The following is a 17,415-nucleotide window of genomic DNA, read 5'->3' on the forward strand; positions in this document are numbered from 1 at the left end:
TTTGTAGCAAAGTGTATGGTTTGCTAACAAGTGAAGGTAGAGCACTTCAGGCCTGGTGGTCTATCTCAAGAGATTGAGATGACCGTATGGAAGTGGGAAGTGATTAATAGGGACTTTATTATTGGTCTTTCATTATATCAAAGTCAGTTTGATTTGATTTGGGTAATCATTGATAGGATGACTAAGTCTGCTCACTTTTTGCCAGTGAGGACTACTTTCTCCAGGATTATGCTAAACTTTTCATTCAGGAGATCTTCAAGTTGCATGGTGCGCCTGTGTCTATTATATCTAATTGAGGTACACAGTTCTCATCGTACTTTTGGCATTCTTTTAAGAGAGGTTTAGGCACTAAGGTGAACCTCAGCACCGCTTTATATCCTCAGATGGATGGACAAGCAGAAAAGACTATTTAGACTTTGAAAAATATGCTAAGGGCCTATGTGATCAACTTTGGTGATTTTTGAGTTGATCATTTGCCTCTCATAGAGTTTGCGTAAATTAACAACTATCACTCGAGTATGTTGATAGCCCTGTTCAAGGCTTTGTATTGTAGGAGGTGTAGGTCTCTTGTTGGGTGGTTCACATTTGGTGAGACTCGATTATTTGGCCCTGATTTGGTTCACCAAGCTATGGAGAAGGTAAAGCTAATGCAGAATAGGCTTAAGACCGCCCAAATTCGCTAAAAGTCCTATGCAAATGTGAGGTAAGAAGAGTTAAAATTTAATGTTGGTGATTGGGTGTTCTTAAAAGTATCTCCCTTAAAAGAGGTGATGAGGTATGGAAAGAAGGGGAAGCTCAGTCCCCATTATATTAGCCCATACTTAATTTTGAGGAGAGTGGGCAATGTGGCTTATGAGTTGGAGTTGCCTTCAAGTTTAGTTTATATCCATCCAGTGTTTCATGTTTTGATGTTACAGAAGTGTGTGGGTGATCCCTCCTTGGTTGTCCCTTTGGAGAGTGTGGGCATTTTGGATTTCTTATCTTATAAGGAAGTCCCGATTAAGATTTTATATAGATAAGTCTGTCATTTGAGGACTAAGGATGTGGCTTCGGTGAATGTTCTATGGAGGAACCATAAGGTTGAAGAATCTACTTGGGAAGCAGACGAGGACATGAAGTCCAAAAATCCATTTCTGTTTCCTGCTTTGGAAAATTGTTCTTAAGGTATATGTATTCCTTAATATCTTTATTTTCTGTCATTGTTAAAAGAAAGTGTGATTGTAGTCTGTGATAAATCGGGCTAATAGATGCCTTATCTCATCATTCAGGGATGAATGATCCTAGGGCGGATAATATAACACCGAGAAATTTGGGCCCTTGATAATTTCTAAGTTGTGCTTACTGCCTAACCTAAGACTTACCTCACAAGTTGTAAGGTGTCACTATGGGTCATAGGACCCCAATCATAAGGAAACTAGTGAGGTTACCCAAGATGTCTATTCTGAGTATGACTAGACTCAATAAGTCGTTAAGATTTTATATGAATCATATGGTGCGAATCGTAAAGTCACCTTGAGGGGGGTCCCTGAGTTACTATCTAGACTATAATTAGATCCAATGCGTCGCAATGTCTGAATATGAGTTGTAAGGTATGACTCATAGTCAGAACAGTGTAGGTTCCTTGAAATTTTGGTTACACCGCGAGTTGTGGTGATGACTCATAAAGAGTCATCACGAGTTATAAGGTGACCCATGACGACTAGCGTTACTTTAAAGCTTTTATGTAAAGGGCACTTTGGATATTTCCCTCTTTCCCGAATAAGGACCCACGACCTAAAATTCCCTAACAGACCCCATAAACTCTCATTACTCAAACAATTATTCTCCTCTCTTCTCTCAAATTCCCCATTTAAACACAAAGCTAGGGTTTTAAGAGTTTGGTCTTTAAGGACTCAAATGTGTATTCTTCTCTAAATTTCTTGGTGATTAAGGCATGTATGTCTCTCTCTCTAACCTTATATGTAAATTTTTGCATGGTCGATTAAATATGTTCCCCATGGCTTTTATGAATGATACATGATTTAAATTGATAGTTTTGGACTATTTGGGGTACATGGGTTTGGTTAATTGAAATGAGGGTCATGGATTCCCCAAATTGATGGTTTTTAATATCATAATAGGTTTGAACTCAACTCAACCTTGTAAAATTGGTTTTGAATATAAGTATATGCACATGAACTACTATTGAATTATGGCGATTGCATAAAAAGGCTAATGAAATAGGAATGGTTTGAAAGGCCTTTATATTTATGGATTGATTTGAAAATAGGTTCGAGTCCCAATGGGCTATATATTTGAAGTCCTATTAGCTTATGGGTTCTAGTCCGAGTTGGCTAAAAGGGTTGGAATCTTATTGGTTAGTGGGTTAGAGTCCCATTAGCTATTTGATTTGGCATGATGACATTCGCTTGCAAGCTATAGTGGTATGATGATACCATTTGACGTTGCCTTAATGAATGACTCCTTGATTATATAAATGATCTGTATGCTAAATGCTTTAATTTAGACTTATAGGGTTTTGTAGTTCGACATGAAAGTGGAGATCCCGAGAGGACTAATACTGGAAACCATGCTTGTCGATGTGGGGGTCTAAATGGTCGGGTGTTTGAGGCACTTTTATTTTATGATCAGGTGTTTCTCTCACCCTTGGTATATGAATGGGAGGTTTGAGTCCCTTGTGCATATATGTTATGATTATTCTCCGATTTGTGTGGCTACATGCATTGGGGCCTGACCAGGGGTGAGAGTTGGGGCCCATATAACCCATGGGTACTATTATTATGGTTACGCTACACAACCTAGGGTAATGTCTTAAAGTTCATGTTAAGCCTTGTTCCTTATCCCGCTATATATATATATATATGTGTATATGTATATGTATATAACTGTGTGCATTGGTATTGAATGATTTTGAACTATTTTTCACGGCATTATTTTATCCCATTATCCCTGAGTTACAAGCTAGCACACAACCCGGTAACCCTATCCAAATGATGTATCCCTACGCGATGCATGGAACAAAGACACTTTTACTTTTATTATGTATTGATAGGTGGTTCCTAGATCTTTATGGTCCAATTTTTATCATAGACTATTTCTTTGGTTACCTTTTGGGCTACTATCGGGGGCATGTCCCGACTTAGATTGGTTTTGGTCTATTTAGAGGCTTTGTGGATTACTTTAGATTGGGAGATGGTATTATGGATTTTTGGTACATTTTTATAATTGCTTATTTTATATTTTTATATGTTCAAAATTCATATGCTTCCAGTTGTATTATGTTTTGTTTGACTAGGCAAAGGGGGTGGTTTTTGGTCCACGGCAAAATTAAGATACCCATCATGGCCATGCCCCAGTTCGAGTCGTGATAGTTTATTTCTTCTTTAGTGTTCTGGGTGCTTTGGTTTAGGTTTTGGGATTGGTTGGTGGTGTATTATTTAATGGTGCATAGTCTATGAATCAGACTAGTACTGAGGCGGGGGCACAGCCTATAGCTTTATCTCCCCAAGTTGAGGTCTCTTTTGCATCGAAGGCTGTCCAATTGGTAGTTTCCCAGTCGATAGTTGCTCAGTCAGTGGTTGTCCAGCCTGCTTTGTTTGTTGAGGAGCAGAAGATATTGTGTAGGTTCTTGAGATTGGCTCCACCTAGGTTTTCTAGTGTATCGGGCGATGATACATATGAGTTCTTGATTATTTGTGAGGATGGGCTCCATAATTTAGGCCAATTTGATACTTGTGGTGTGGATTATACTACTTTTCAATTGGACTTGGAAGCTCATCATTGGTGGAGAGGTCATCTTGATTCCAAGCCAGCCGAATCTTCCCCATTGACATGGACTCAGTTCTTTGAGATTATTATGGAGAAGTATATGCCTTGTAGTCTTATGGATCATTTGAGGGATCAGTTCTCGAGGTTGGAGCTGGGCTTCATGACTGTTATGGAGTACGAGGCTTAATTCCATGAGTTAGCTAGGCATGCTACTTTTATTCTAACTATCGAGTATGAAAGGGTTCATTACTTTGTTTGGGGATTGAGACTTTCTATTCGTATGTCTACACAGAGTTTGGTTGCTGTAGGTAGGTCTTTTGCTAAGGTTTTTGATCGTCCTCAAGTTAAATAGTAGATACATCACGATGCCTAAGAGGGCAGCAATATGAGGTCAGTTTATTAGGGTAGTTTCAGTATGACCCGTAGCAGCTCACAATTTAGAGGTAGTGGTTCTCAGGGTATGTACCCTCTACACCAGTCGTATCAACATCAGGGTTAGTCTAGTAGGCCGTTTAGGTTGCACTTCAGATTACTGATAGAGGCCAATCTAGTTTTAGTGATCGTCCTGACTAGGGGAGTGGTCAGTCTTCGAGAGGTTCATCTTGTGGTTATTCTAGTCATGGTGGTTATTTTAAGTTAGTTGGATCTTCTAGTTTTCGTACAACACCTGGTCATGTTATAGTTGTGGAGCTTATAGTTATTTCTCGAGAGAGTGCCCTAGTTGCGAGGCAATGGTTCCTTCAGTTTAGAGTATTTCACCAATTTGGATAGTTCTGCTCCTAGCTAGAGGTGGTATGTATGGTTGTAAAGATAGTCCCCAGGGTATCATAGAGGTTCTCAAGCATGTAGGATAGGAGATCAGTTAGGAGCCCCACCAGATAGCGGGTGTGGTTTGTTGTATGCTCTCCTAGACCCAAGGCTGAGTCTTTGGATGTTGTTATCACAGGTACAATTTTTGTGTAACGTCAATTACCCTTTTTTTATTTGATTTGGTGTCTACTTATTCTTATGTGTCTTTTTATTATGCTTTGTGGTTAGAGTTATCTTTGGATTCATTATCCATGACATTATGTGTATCTATTCCTGTAGGTTATTCTTTAATCGTAGATTAGATTTTCAGATCATAGGGTGTGACTGTTTGAGAGCTTGATACTCATGTTGACCTTATTATATTAGACATAATAGATTTTGATGTGATTCTAGGCATGGATTAGTTATCCCACTATGATGCGATCTTGGATTATTTTGCTAAGATCGTTACCTTAGCCATGGTCGATATACCCCCGATAATATGGCAGGGAGCGGTTAGACACAAATTGGTGGAGATTATTTCTTATATTCAATCTAGGAATCTTATTTTAAGGAGTTAGGAGTTTTATCTCGCTAATTTTTTTAATATTAGTGTGAAAAGTTCGTTGCTTGAATCTATTCCTATAGTTCATGAGTTTTTTGATGTTTTACCTACCAATCTACCTGGTTTTCCTTCTAAACATGATATTGTGTTTGTTATTGTTCTTAAGTTGAGCACCCAACCTATTTCTATGGCACCTTATCGTATGGTTCCTGCTAAGCTTAAAAGGATAAATTATCAGCTTCAGAATCTTCTTAGTAAGGGTTTTATTAGATCGAGTATGTCTCCTTAAGGAGCTCTTATGTTGTTTGTGAAGAAGAAAGATGGTTTCATATATTTTTTGTATTGATTAAAGGCAGCTTAATAAGGTGACGGTGAAGAACTGGTACCCTATGCCTCGCATTGCTGATTTGTTTGACTAGCTTCAGAAAACAATGATTTTTCTAAGCTTTATTTGAGGTCTGATTACCATCAATTGAGGATTCGGGAAGAGGATATCCCAAAGACAGTCTTTGGGAGACGTTATGGTCATTATGAGTTCCTAGTGATGTCTTTTGGGTCGACTAATGCCCCAGCCACATTTAGATAGTCGAATGAGTATGAGTTGAGCTTTGAAAAGCTTAAGAGGTATCTCACTTTATCTCCTATTTGGCTCTTTCTATTAAGGTTGAGGGATTCACCATGTTTTGTGATGCTTCTGATGTTGGCTTGGGTTATGTGTTGATGCATCAGCGTCGTGTTATTGCTTAAGCATCGGGACAGTTGAAGGTGCATGAGCGCAACTACCCCACTCATGATTGGGGGTTGGCAGCAGTAGTTTTTATGTATAAGATTTGGAGGCATTATCTTTATGGTGTGCATTGTGAGATCTTTATGGATCATCTAGTCTTTAAAATCTTATGACCCAGAGAAAGCTTAATTCTAGGCAGTGTAGATAGATAAAGTTGCTTAATGATTATGACATCTCTATCTTGTATCATCCTAGCAAGGCAAACGTGGTAGCGGACGCCTTGATTCGGAAGGCAGTGAGTATGGTAGCTTGGCTTGTATTTCAGTTTCTTAGAGGCCATTGAAATGGGACATTCAGTCCTTATCCAACTTGATGGTGCGACTTAATATTTCAGACCCTAAGAGTATTCTTACTTGTGTTGAGGTGAGCTCTTTGCTATTTGAACAGATTTAGAGTCGTCAGTTTGAGGATAAGAGGCTTTACATCATTTGTGATTAGGTGTTGAGTGGTGAGTCCAAGAGAGCTAACATAGATTCTGAGGGTGTCTTGATATTTGATAGCCACATTTGTGTTCCGGGGATTGATGACTTGATTCAGTCAATTTTGCATGAGGCTCACAGCTCAGATATTCTATTCACCTGGGTACAACAAAGATATGTAGAGATTTGAGGTAGTATTATTGGTGGAGTGGTATAAAGAAATATGGGGTGGACTTTGTAGCTCGTTGCCTACATTGTTAGTGGGTGAAGGACGAGCATCAGAGTTCTAGTGGCTTGATTTAGAGATTGCTTATTCCCAAGTAGAAGTGGTGCGGATTACCATGGACTGTGTTAGTGGTTTGCCTCGTACTTCCCATGGTTCTATGGTATTTGGGTCATTGTGGATCAGTTGACCAAGTCGGCATATTTTATTCTTATTTAGATGTCCTTCAGCATTGAGAGGTTGGCTCATATTTATGTTAGTGAGATAGTCTATTTTCATGGTGTGCCTATATCTATCATTTCAGACCAAGGTTCGGTGTTTACTTCTAGCTTTTAAAGAGATTTTCAAAAAGATTTTGCACTCAGGTGGATCTTAGTACAATCTTCCATCCTCAGACTGATGGGCAGTTAGAGCGAACTATTCAGGTTCTCAAGGATATGCTTCGAGCCTATGTTATGGATTTTGGGGGTCAGTGGGAGCAGACCTTAGCCTTGACAGAGTTCATCTATAATAATAACTATCATTCGAGTATTGTGATGGAGTCTTTTGAGGCTTTATATGGTAGGTAATGTCATTTTCAGATTAGATGGTTTGAGACTTTTGAGATTATACCCCGTGGTACCGACTTGCTTCAGGAGTTGTTGGATAGAGTTACGGTAAGTCAGGATAGGTTGACGGAAGCTCAAAGCAGGTAGAAGGCTTATGGAGATCGTAGACTTTTTGCCTTGAGATTTGGAGTCAGTGACCTGGTATTCCTTCGTGTATTGCTCATGAACAATGTGATGAGGTTCGGAGGAAAGGCAAGCTCAACCCCAAATATATTGGACCCTTTGAGATTCATCGCACAGTTGGTTAGGTGGCTTAGAGTTAGCCTTACCCCTAGAATTTGTAGTAGTCCGTCCGGTTTTTCATATTTCTATGTTGCAGCGAAACATTCCTGACCCTTCTTATATACTTAGATGGGACTCGATTCAGCCGGATGAGCGGTTGACCTTTGTGGAGGAGCCTGTGCTCATTTCGGCTAGTGATGTCAGGCAGTTGTACACTAGAGAGATTCCAGTAGTTAAGGTTCATTGGAGGTACCACCTAGTAGAGAAGTCTACTTGGGAGATTAAGAGCGAGATGCAGGTCTGGTATGTTGGGTTCAATATGTATGAAAAAAGGTGTGAATGGAAAATGGAGAGAAAAATGGTGGAAGAAATGAGACACCAATTTAGAAGGTGTACTCCTAAAATTGGAAAGTTCACTAATTCTCCCATATTAGTGAGAGAAGGTAGGAGAAGGGAACTATGGAGTGTTTTTAATAGAAAGCACTTACTCCACATGCTAAGTGAGGCAAGAAATAACAGATGTGTTACGCTGTCGTCGTCGCTTGCTCGGTTCGGCTTCGGCTTCGACTTTGGCTTCGGCTTCAGCTTCGGATTTGGATTTGAATTTGGATAATGATCGATCGATAAGATCTATCTTTTTGGACAAAGTTTATTTCACGTAAATTTAATCTGAATACCAAAAAGAAAATGCACCAGTAATCCTCCATTTATACATGCATATAGATTACGAAATAGTATTTTTTGAAATGATACACTGCTTCGAACTGATGCAATTGTTCAATGAAATGATATGTCTGTTCAATAAACTGATGTACTATTTCGGGAACTGGTATGTCTGTTTGGAGAAGGACACGTTCTTTGGGTAAATAGACATGAATTTCCAGAAACATCGCACTATTTAAGTGAACCAATGCCACCTTTTCGAAAAGGTAACTCATAGGCTATATAAACCTGCTTTCATTCACAGGTTTATTTTTCTGCAATAAACTCTCTTTTTGTCTTTAAAAATACTCTATGTGATCAGTCAATCCGTTACAGTTGGTCTGTTTGGCCATTTTATCCTGGGAGGAAAAATTCCGCAACCTCGGGTACAGTGAGGGGAATTATTTCCTCAAGGAAACTTCGTGAATTTGGACGACTTGGCCATTTCTATTTCATCTTTATTTCTAAAAAAAAAAATACACCTCTTAGAAAGGTTATTTTGATCTTTTATTGAGGGTATTTACTGAACTTCATTGTGTTCTTGTTTTTAAACATAGAACTAAAGTTGAAGTTGTTGTTCTGCATATACAGATTCTGTGTACCCGATAAAAACATACAGGAAATAACAATCTTAAGGAAATAATCTATAATTACAGAATTTGTATTGCTTGTTTTTGGAGATTAAAGTTTTAACTTTCTACTCCGCCTGAACTTAACTAGTGATTTAAAGTCATAAAAACTTCATGACAAGTTAAAGATCATTCGGTAGACAATTGAAAGCCATAAAAACTTCATTGTCAACTAGAAACAAGAAGAAAAGTTTAAAGTTGCTTAACTTTATAAGTAGAATTCTGAAAATACTAAGCATTTTTGTTTTGTGGTGACAGGAAAAATAACAAACAATAGTCAAATGCAAGATGCGGCAACGTCTGTGGGGGGCAACTAATATTGCCACATCAAGTCGCACAAATGCTCTACCTATAATGGCATTGGCGGAGAAGCCCAGAAAATTTGTGAGCATTTACTTTAAGCGATGGCAGCAAAAGATGTTCTTTTACCTCACCATTTTGTGTCTGCAATGGTTCACTAGCGAAGATGCTCCTGAGGTGCCCGAGGGAACCTCGGACAAAGAGCGTTTCATAATTGTAGAAGCTTGGAAACATTCAGACTTCTTTTACAGGAATTATATTCGGAGTGGTCTCCAATATGACCTCTACAATATTTACAGTGGAACTAAGACATCAAATGAATTGTTGGGGGCACTTGAATGAAAATATAAAACAGAGAATGCGGGAATTAAGAAATTCCTTATTGCACGGTTCCTGGACTTTAAAATGATAGATATCAAATAGGTTGTCTCTCAAGTACAGGAGTTTTAAGTCATCATACATGATCTCCTAGAAGAAGGTATATCTTTGAAAAATACCTTAGTTGAACAAATTAAAAAGGTTCTTAGTACTCACATAAACTGTTTTGTAGGTTTAATTGTGAATGATGCATTTCAAGTAGCAGAACTAGTTGAGAAGCTACCACCTTTGTGGAAAGACTTCAAAAATTACTTCAAGCATAAACGTAAGGAGATGACTGTTAAGATCTTATTGTCCAACTGCATATTGAAGAGGATAATAAAGCTTCTGAAAGAAGATCAAAAGGGAATTTTACAATTAATGGAGCACATATTGTAGAAGATGATCAAAATAATTCTAAGAAAAGAAAGAAAGTTGAACAAGGAAGCAATCAACCCAAGAAGAAATTCAAGGGAAAATGCTTCAATTGTGGCAAGATTAGCCACAAGTTCACGTATTGTCGTGCCCCTAAGAAAGGCAAGAAAAAGGACCAAGCTAATATGGTTGAGTCCAACAAAGAATGTGATGATCTGTGTGCTATGTTCTCAGAATGCAACTTGGTGGGGAATCCTCGCGAATTATGGATGGATTCTAGTGCCACCTGCCATGTATTTGCCAATAAAGAGTTGTTTTCATCATTTGCTCCGGCTCAAGTAGAAGAAATGATCTACATGGCTAACTCCACTACTGCTAAGGTGGAAAGAATAGGGAAAGTGTGCTTGAAAATGACTTCGAGCAAGGTCGTTACACTTAACAATGTTTTGTATGTTCTAGAATTATGTAGGAACTTAATTTCTGTTTCACTTCTAGACAAGAACGGATTCAAATGTGTAACTGTTTTTGGAAAAATTGTAATTAGGAAAGGAGAAATATAGGTAGGAAAAGGCTACTCACAGAGAGCCTTTATAAGATGAATGTAATGACTGTTGAAATAAATAAAAGTTTAGATTCTTCTTATTTGCTTGAGTCTTATGATTTATGACATGAACATTTAGGTCATGTTAATTACAAAATGTTACGAAAACTGATTAACTTAGAAGTTTTGCCAAACTTTGAGTGCAATAAATCAAAGTGTCAAAAGTGTGGAATTGAAGTATGCAAAGCATCCTTATAAGTCCGTTGAAAAGAATTCCAATCCCTTAGACTTAATACACACTGACATTTGTGATATAAAGTCAACACCATCACGTGGTGGGAAAAAGCATTTCATAACGTTTATTGACAATTGCACTAGATATTGTTATGTCTACTTGCTAAATAGTAAGAATAAAGCAATAGATATGTTTAAGCAATATAAAACTAAAGTTGAAAATCAGTTAGACAAAAAGATCAAAATAATAAGAAGTGATAAGGGCGGAGAATATGAATCTCCCTTTGCGCAAATATGTGTAGAGAATGGAGTCATCCATCAAACTACGGCCCCATATTCGCCTCAATCTAATGGAATTGTGGAAAGAAAAAACCGAACTTTGAAGGAAATGATGAATGTCTTACTTATAAGTTCTGGTTTACCGCAAAATTTATGGGGGGAGGCTATCCTTACAGCCAATTGTATACTTAAAAGAGTTCCCCATAATAATACACAATCCATTCCTTATGAAAAATGGAAAGAAAGGAAACCCAACTTGAAATATTTCAAAGTGTGGGGATGTCTAGCAAAGGGCCAAATTCTCTATGCCCAAAAGGGTTAAGATAGGACCTAAGATGGTGGACTGTGTGTTTATAGAATATGCTAAAAGCAGTAAAGCATGTCGATTTTTGGTTCATAAATCCAAACATCCGGATATTAATGAAATACGGTAATTGAATCAGACAATGCTGAATTCTTTAAAAACATTTACCTGTATAAAATTAGGCATGAATAGTCTAGTAGGGGATTTAAACGACCTCGAGATAAACTAAATGAGAATGTACATAATTAAGAAAATCCAAGATGTAGTACACGTCAAAGAATGTCTACTTCATTTGGATCGGATTTTGTAATATTTCTCTTAGAAAATGAGCCTCAAACATTTAAGGAAGCGATGACATCTTCGAATTCATCCTTTTGGAAAGAGGCAGTCAATAGTGAGATTGATTCAATATTAAGCAACCATACATAAAAATTGGTTAATCTTCCTCCCGGAAATAAACCTTTAGGTTCTAAATGGATCTTCAAACGGAAGATGAAAGCGGATGGTACTATTGACAAATACAAGGCAAGACTTATAGTAAAAGGCTTCAAATAAAAAGAAGGCCTTGATTACTTTGATACATACTCGCCAGTAACAAGGATAACATCGATTCAAATATTAATTGCCTCGGCTGCGGTATATGGTCTTGAAATTCATCAAATAGATGTGAAAACCGTTTTCCTAAATGGAGAATTGGAGAAAGAAATTTACATAGAACAATCTGAGGGTTTTGTGGTTCCAGGGAATGAGAATAAGGTGTGTAGATTTATTAAGTCATTGTATGGACTAAAGCAAGCACCTAAACAATGGAATGCAAAGTTTGACCAAACCATGTTGGCAAACGGGTTCAAGATAAATGAATGTGATAAATGTTTATATATTAAAGATACTCCAAATCACCAAGTCATTATTTGTTTATATGTGGATGATATGTTGATCATCAGCAGAGACATTTCTGACATAAATGCAACCAAACGAATGCTCGAGAGCAAGTTTGATATGAAAGACCTTGGAGTTACAGATGTGATCTTAGGTATAAGAATCCATCGAACTCCACAAGGGTTAGCATTGTCACAATCTCATTATATCAAAAAAGTACTTGACAAGTTCAAATATATGGAATTCGGTATTGCCAAGACTCCATTGGATATAAACTTTGCACTTTGAAAGAATGAAGGTGAAAGTGACTAACAATAGGAGTACCAAGAGTATTGGGATGTTTAATGTATATAATGAACTGTACACGACCAGACATAGCATGTGCTATTAGTAAATTGAGTCGGTACACGAGTAATCCCAACAAAACTCATTGGATGGCAATGAAAAGAGTTTTGGGGTATCCTAAATACACTCAAGGCTATGCTTTGCATTATAAGAAATATCCTGTAGTACTTGAAGGTATAGTGATAAAAATTGGATCACCGGGTCAAACTAAGTAAAATCCATAAGTGGATATGTATTTACTATCGGTGGAGGATCAGTTTCTTGGAAATCATCCAAACAGACTTATATTACTCGCTCTACAATAGAGTCTGAATTTATCGCATTGGATAAAGTCGGTGAAGAAGCAGAATGGCTTCAAAATTTCTTGGAAGATATTTCGTATTGGCCCAAGCCAGTGGCACCAGTATGTATACACTGTGATAGCCAAGCCGTAATAGGTAGGGCAGAGAGCATGATGTACAACGATAAATCTCATCACATACGATGAAGACACAATACCGTTAGGGAATTTCTCTCTAGTGAAATTATCACTGTAGACTATGTAAAGTCATAAGATAATGTGTCGGATCCACTTACAAAAGGTCTATCTAGAGAAGGAGTTGAAAGGACATCCAAGGAAATGGGTTTAAGGCCTAGGACAAGTCAGCACGACGGTAATTCTACCTAGCAGATTGGAGATCCCAAGAGCTAGATTCAAGGAGATCAAACAAAGTTGTGTTTGGTAGGTTCAAAATTGTCAATTACCTAAACCATTCTTATGATGTAGACAATGTATAGTAAATAAGGATAAGACTTAAGGTTAAAAGTTTTTTAATGATTATCTAAATTTGGCTGATTTGACCAAATAGTTTAATCTATAGGATTGAACATTTAGAAATCACCTATGTGAGAAAACGAAGTGGAAGCCACTTCAAAGAGAATGTTAGTAAAGTCCTATTCTCTAAGCTCTAATGAAATCGGGACGTGTTCATGGCTGACAAGAACAAAACCATGAAAACCATAAAATGGTAAAAGGCTGTTTGTGTGACATATGTTTTCTATGTGTACATTAAATCTCGACGGTTCAAAGATATCAAATCTACCGATTGATCGAGTACATTCGATGCATGTTCACTACGAAAAGTTCAAAAGAAAACCCACTTATCCAGATGCTTAGTCTTTTCTTGATGATCACATAATTGGCCGTAACAATTTTACAAAAAATAGTCATGCCCCATTCATGTGGTGGATTGTGGGGTTAAATATGTATGAATAAAAGGATGAATGGAAAATGGAGAGAAAAATGGTGAAAGAAAGGAGACACCAATTTAGAAGGTGTACTCCCAAAATTGGAAAATTCACTAATTCTCCCAAATTGGTGGGAGAAGGGAACTATGGAGTGTTTTTAATAGAAAGCACTTACTCCACATTCTAAGTGAGGTAAGAAATAAGAGATGCCTCACGCCGCCGTCGTCGCTCGCTCGGCTCGGCTTCGGATTTGGATTTGGATTTGGATTTGTCAAATGATCGATCGATGAGATCTATCTTTTTGGACAAATTTTATTTCACATAAATTTAATCCGAATAACAAAAGAAAAACGCACCAGTAATCCTCTATTTATTCATGCATACAGATTTCGAAACAGTATTTTCTAAAATGATACACTCCTTCGAACTGATGCAATTGTTCAATGAAATGATATGTCTGTTCAACGAACTGATGTACTATTTTGTGAACTGGTATGTCTGTTTGGAGAAGGACACGTTTATGAATTTCTAGAAACATCACACCATTTAAGTGAACCAATGTCACCTTTTCGGAGAGGCATCTCATAGGCTATAAAACCTGCTTTCATTCAAGGTTTAAAATGAATTTTTCTGCAATAAACTATCTTTTTGTCTTTACAAATACTCTGTGTGATCATTCAATCCGTTAAGTGAGTTCGACGATATTCCAATTGTTTGAGGTACCGCTACAGTTGGTCTATTTGGCCATTTTATCTTGGGAGGAAAAATTCTACAACCTCGGGTACAATAAGGGAAATTAGTTTCTTAAGGAAACTTCATGAATTCGGATGACTTGACCATTTCTGTTTCATCTTTATTACTAAAAAAAATAAAATACACCTCTTAGAAAGGTCATTTTGATGTTGTGTTGAGGGTATTTATTGAACTTCATTGTGTTCTTATTTTTAAACATAGAACTAAAGTTGAAGTTGTTGTTCTGCATATATAGATTCTGTGTACCCAAGAAAAACATACAGAAAATAACACGGTATCCTCACCTACTCAAGTCTTCAGGTACATCCTGACCCTTTACTTTCGCAAATAAGAGTTCTTTTTATAGTGGATATTGTAATGAACCTTCAGGTCATTTTCTATATTTTGGCTCATTTTTTTATTTAAATCATTCCTATAGCTTCCCCGAGTTATTTATGACTTACTGTAACTGCCAGTTCGGTTACCGAATTGTTCATTAGATTTTTAGAGCCAATTCCTTGTTTTGAAGTCTTTGCTGGTTCAAATTGGCTATCAGGCTAAAACTCAAGTCAAATGACCTCGTATACCAGTTCTGATAGTTTTAAAATATGTGCAACATCAATTTTAGGTTAGATGGACCCTTGGTTTGGTCTCGAGGCTTCCCAACTTATTTCAGGCTATTCGCTGAAAGTTAAGAAAAATTATAAGTAGGCGTGTATCCATTTTGCGTCGAAATAACCTCAGATGGAAATTTTGACTGCGCCATTAAGTCAAAAACATTGAATTTGATAGGGTAGCATAGTTCATTTACGACACTCAGTTGCTTAGGCGATGATCGCTTAAGTGACCTGATGTCTGCTTAAGCAACCCGATATCTGCTTAACCGACACTTGTGGGCCTGGGAAGGGTATAAATACCCCACTTATCCTGATTTTCATCATGTTTTATCCATTCTCTAGATTTTTGAACCTTAAAAAGTGGAAAACTTAGGAGAATCATTTGTGTGTAATTTTGGAGCTTAGATAAAGTTACTTTACGTGTTTCTTCTTCGAATTTATGGTAAGCTTTTATTATTTTCATGGTTAATTTCTCTATCATTTGCTAAAATCTTTAGAAGTTTAGTGGCTTGATTGTAGAGCCATTAGATCTTAGAATTCACCCATTTTTAAGGGGTAAATATCTCTTTAACATAGGGGAACATTATGTTGATTTCGAAAGTGCGATATCGTGAACGGCTCCCACATGAATTTTTTATGTAATTTTGGACCCAAATCACAATAGTGTAATATGGGTATCGTTGTTCTCATTTTGATGAGTAGATTATAATTTTGATAGCGTGGCATCTTGCAAAAGCTTCTCAAAAAGGAAAATCGGTGGTTTAGTAGATTCTTTGGCTTTTCTTCGGCGTCTAGGTAAGCTAGGTTTACCCGTTTCATAGATTGAGCTATTTTGTAATATGATTATGAAAATATGCTAGATATAAAATAGAATATAGGTATTAGAGGTATAATTTATAATAGTTAGTTAGTTGGACCAGTTAGGCTATCTTAAAACCACAATTTAGGCGTAATCGACTTAGTTGATCATGTTTTAGGGAGAATTGTTATCTTAAGGCTAATTAGGACTTATTTAACATCTAAAAATGAATTCAGATACCTTAGCCTAGTCTGGGATAGAATTTACCTAAAAATGGGTTTCAAAGATTTAAAGTGGGCCTCTCTAGCATACCTTAGGTCAAGACTTGTGTTAGCTTTTTTAGACTTACTTATCCATAATATACCCTTATTAAATGTTTAGTTTAGAACTTTGAGAAGATTGAATGCTTATTGAATACGTTAGTTTGGTAGTTGGGATTTAGTGCTAATTTTGAGTAAAATTCAGTGATTTATTTATGTAACCTACTTATATGGTTTATTATTGGCTTATGGATATGGGTTACTGATATGACAATTGATGATGATATTGATAATATTAGTTCTAGTTCAGTTTCGACAATTGTTGATAATATTAATATGACGAGTTTTGATTCGAGTCTGGAAAATAATGTCATAATATTGATAATATTGAGGATGATATGATGATGATGATATGAATTCTGATTCGAGTTCGGCATTGGGAGTTGGAATGATATAATTCGGTATGGATAGTTTTGATGGCTATAGTTGATATTCAGTATAATATGAATCTTTGGTTGTTATTTCGCTTTGATTGTACCCTCCAGACTTATGGAGGTCTGAGTTGGGTTATTTACTTTTCCACACTTACTAACTTATGGGGCCAATTTAGTAGTTATAATTATGTGATCTTTACGTTACTTTTTCTTATTTATTTATTTACTTATGCATAGTGGTGTTGGAGCGTATTTTCATATTTGCCCTTTTTATCGTAACTTAGCTTACTTCATCTTGTGTCTTATTGTACTTATATCATGATTTAGCTCAATCAACTGATGATACCTACTGAATACCCGTAATTTTGGTACTCATACCACACTTTTGCACTTTTTTGGTGCAGATCCGAATACTAGTTGCTGCTATTGACATGACTCTCATGAAGGGTTGATTTTGGAGATTAGGTGAGCTGTTGGATTTGAATTTTTCCCTTTTTCTTTCTATTTATCTATGTTTAGTCTTTTATTTTTTAGACAGAGTTTATTTGACTATTCATTTCTTATAGTTCATTGTAGTAGCTCTCATACCGACATTATTGAGTCTTGGGATGTTGTTGCTCTTTTATCTATCTATTAGACTGTTATGTCTACTTTATTATTGTTTTAACTCCTTAAATGTTGATTTCCGGCTTCTAGGTCATTTTCACCAAGTTATCCCATTGCATATAGCTTCGGGCTACGATTTGGCTTACTTACTGGCGGGATAAACTAGGTGACATCATGACTTGTAAATTAGGTCGTGACAGATGATTTACATTAAAGAGAACCCCTTTATTCATAGAGAAAAACTCCTCTTAATTTCTCTCTAAAAGTAGATATTTCATATTTTGTTAAATACTCACTATATCTTGATAAATATTCACTATATCTTGATGGAGATTCACAATAAAGTAAAGACATTTGTAACACTCCCCCATGAATGTCTAATTGATAAATAATTTGTCTTGTCAAAACCTTACT

The sequence above is a fragment of the Capsicum annuum genome, chromosome 10 (genome assembly GCF_002878395.1).
Source record: "Capsicum annuum cultivar UCD-10X-F1 chromosome 10, UCD10Xv1.1, whole genome shotgun sequence".
NCBI classification, from domain to species: Eukaryota; Viridiplantae; Streptophyta; class Magnoliopsida; order Solanales; family Solanaceae; genus Capsicum; species Capsicum annuum.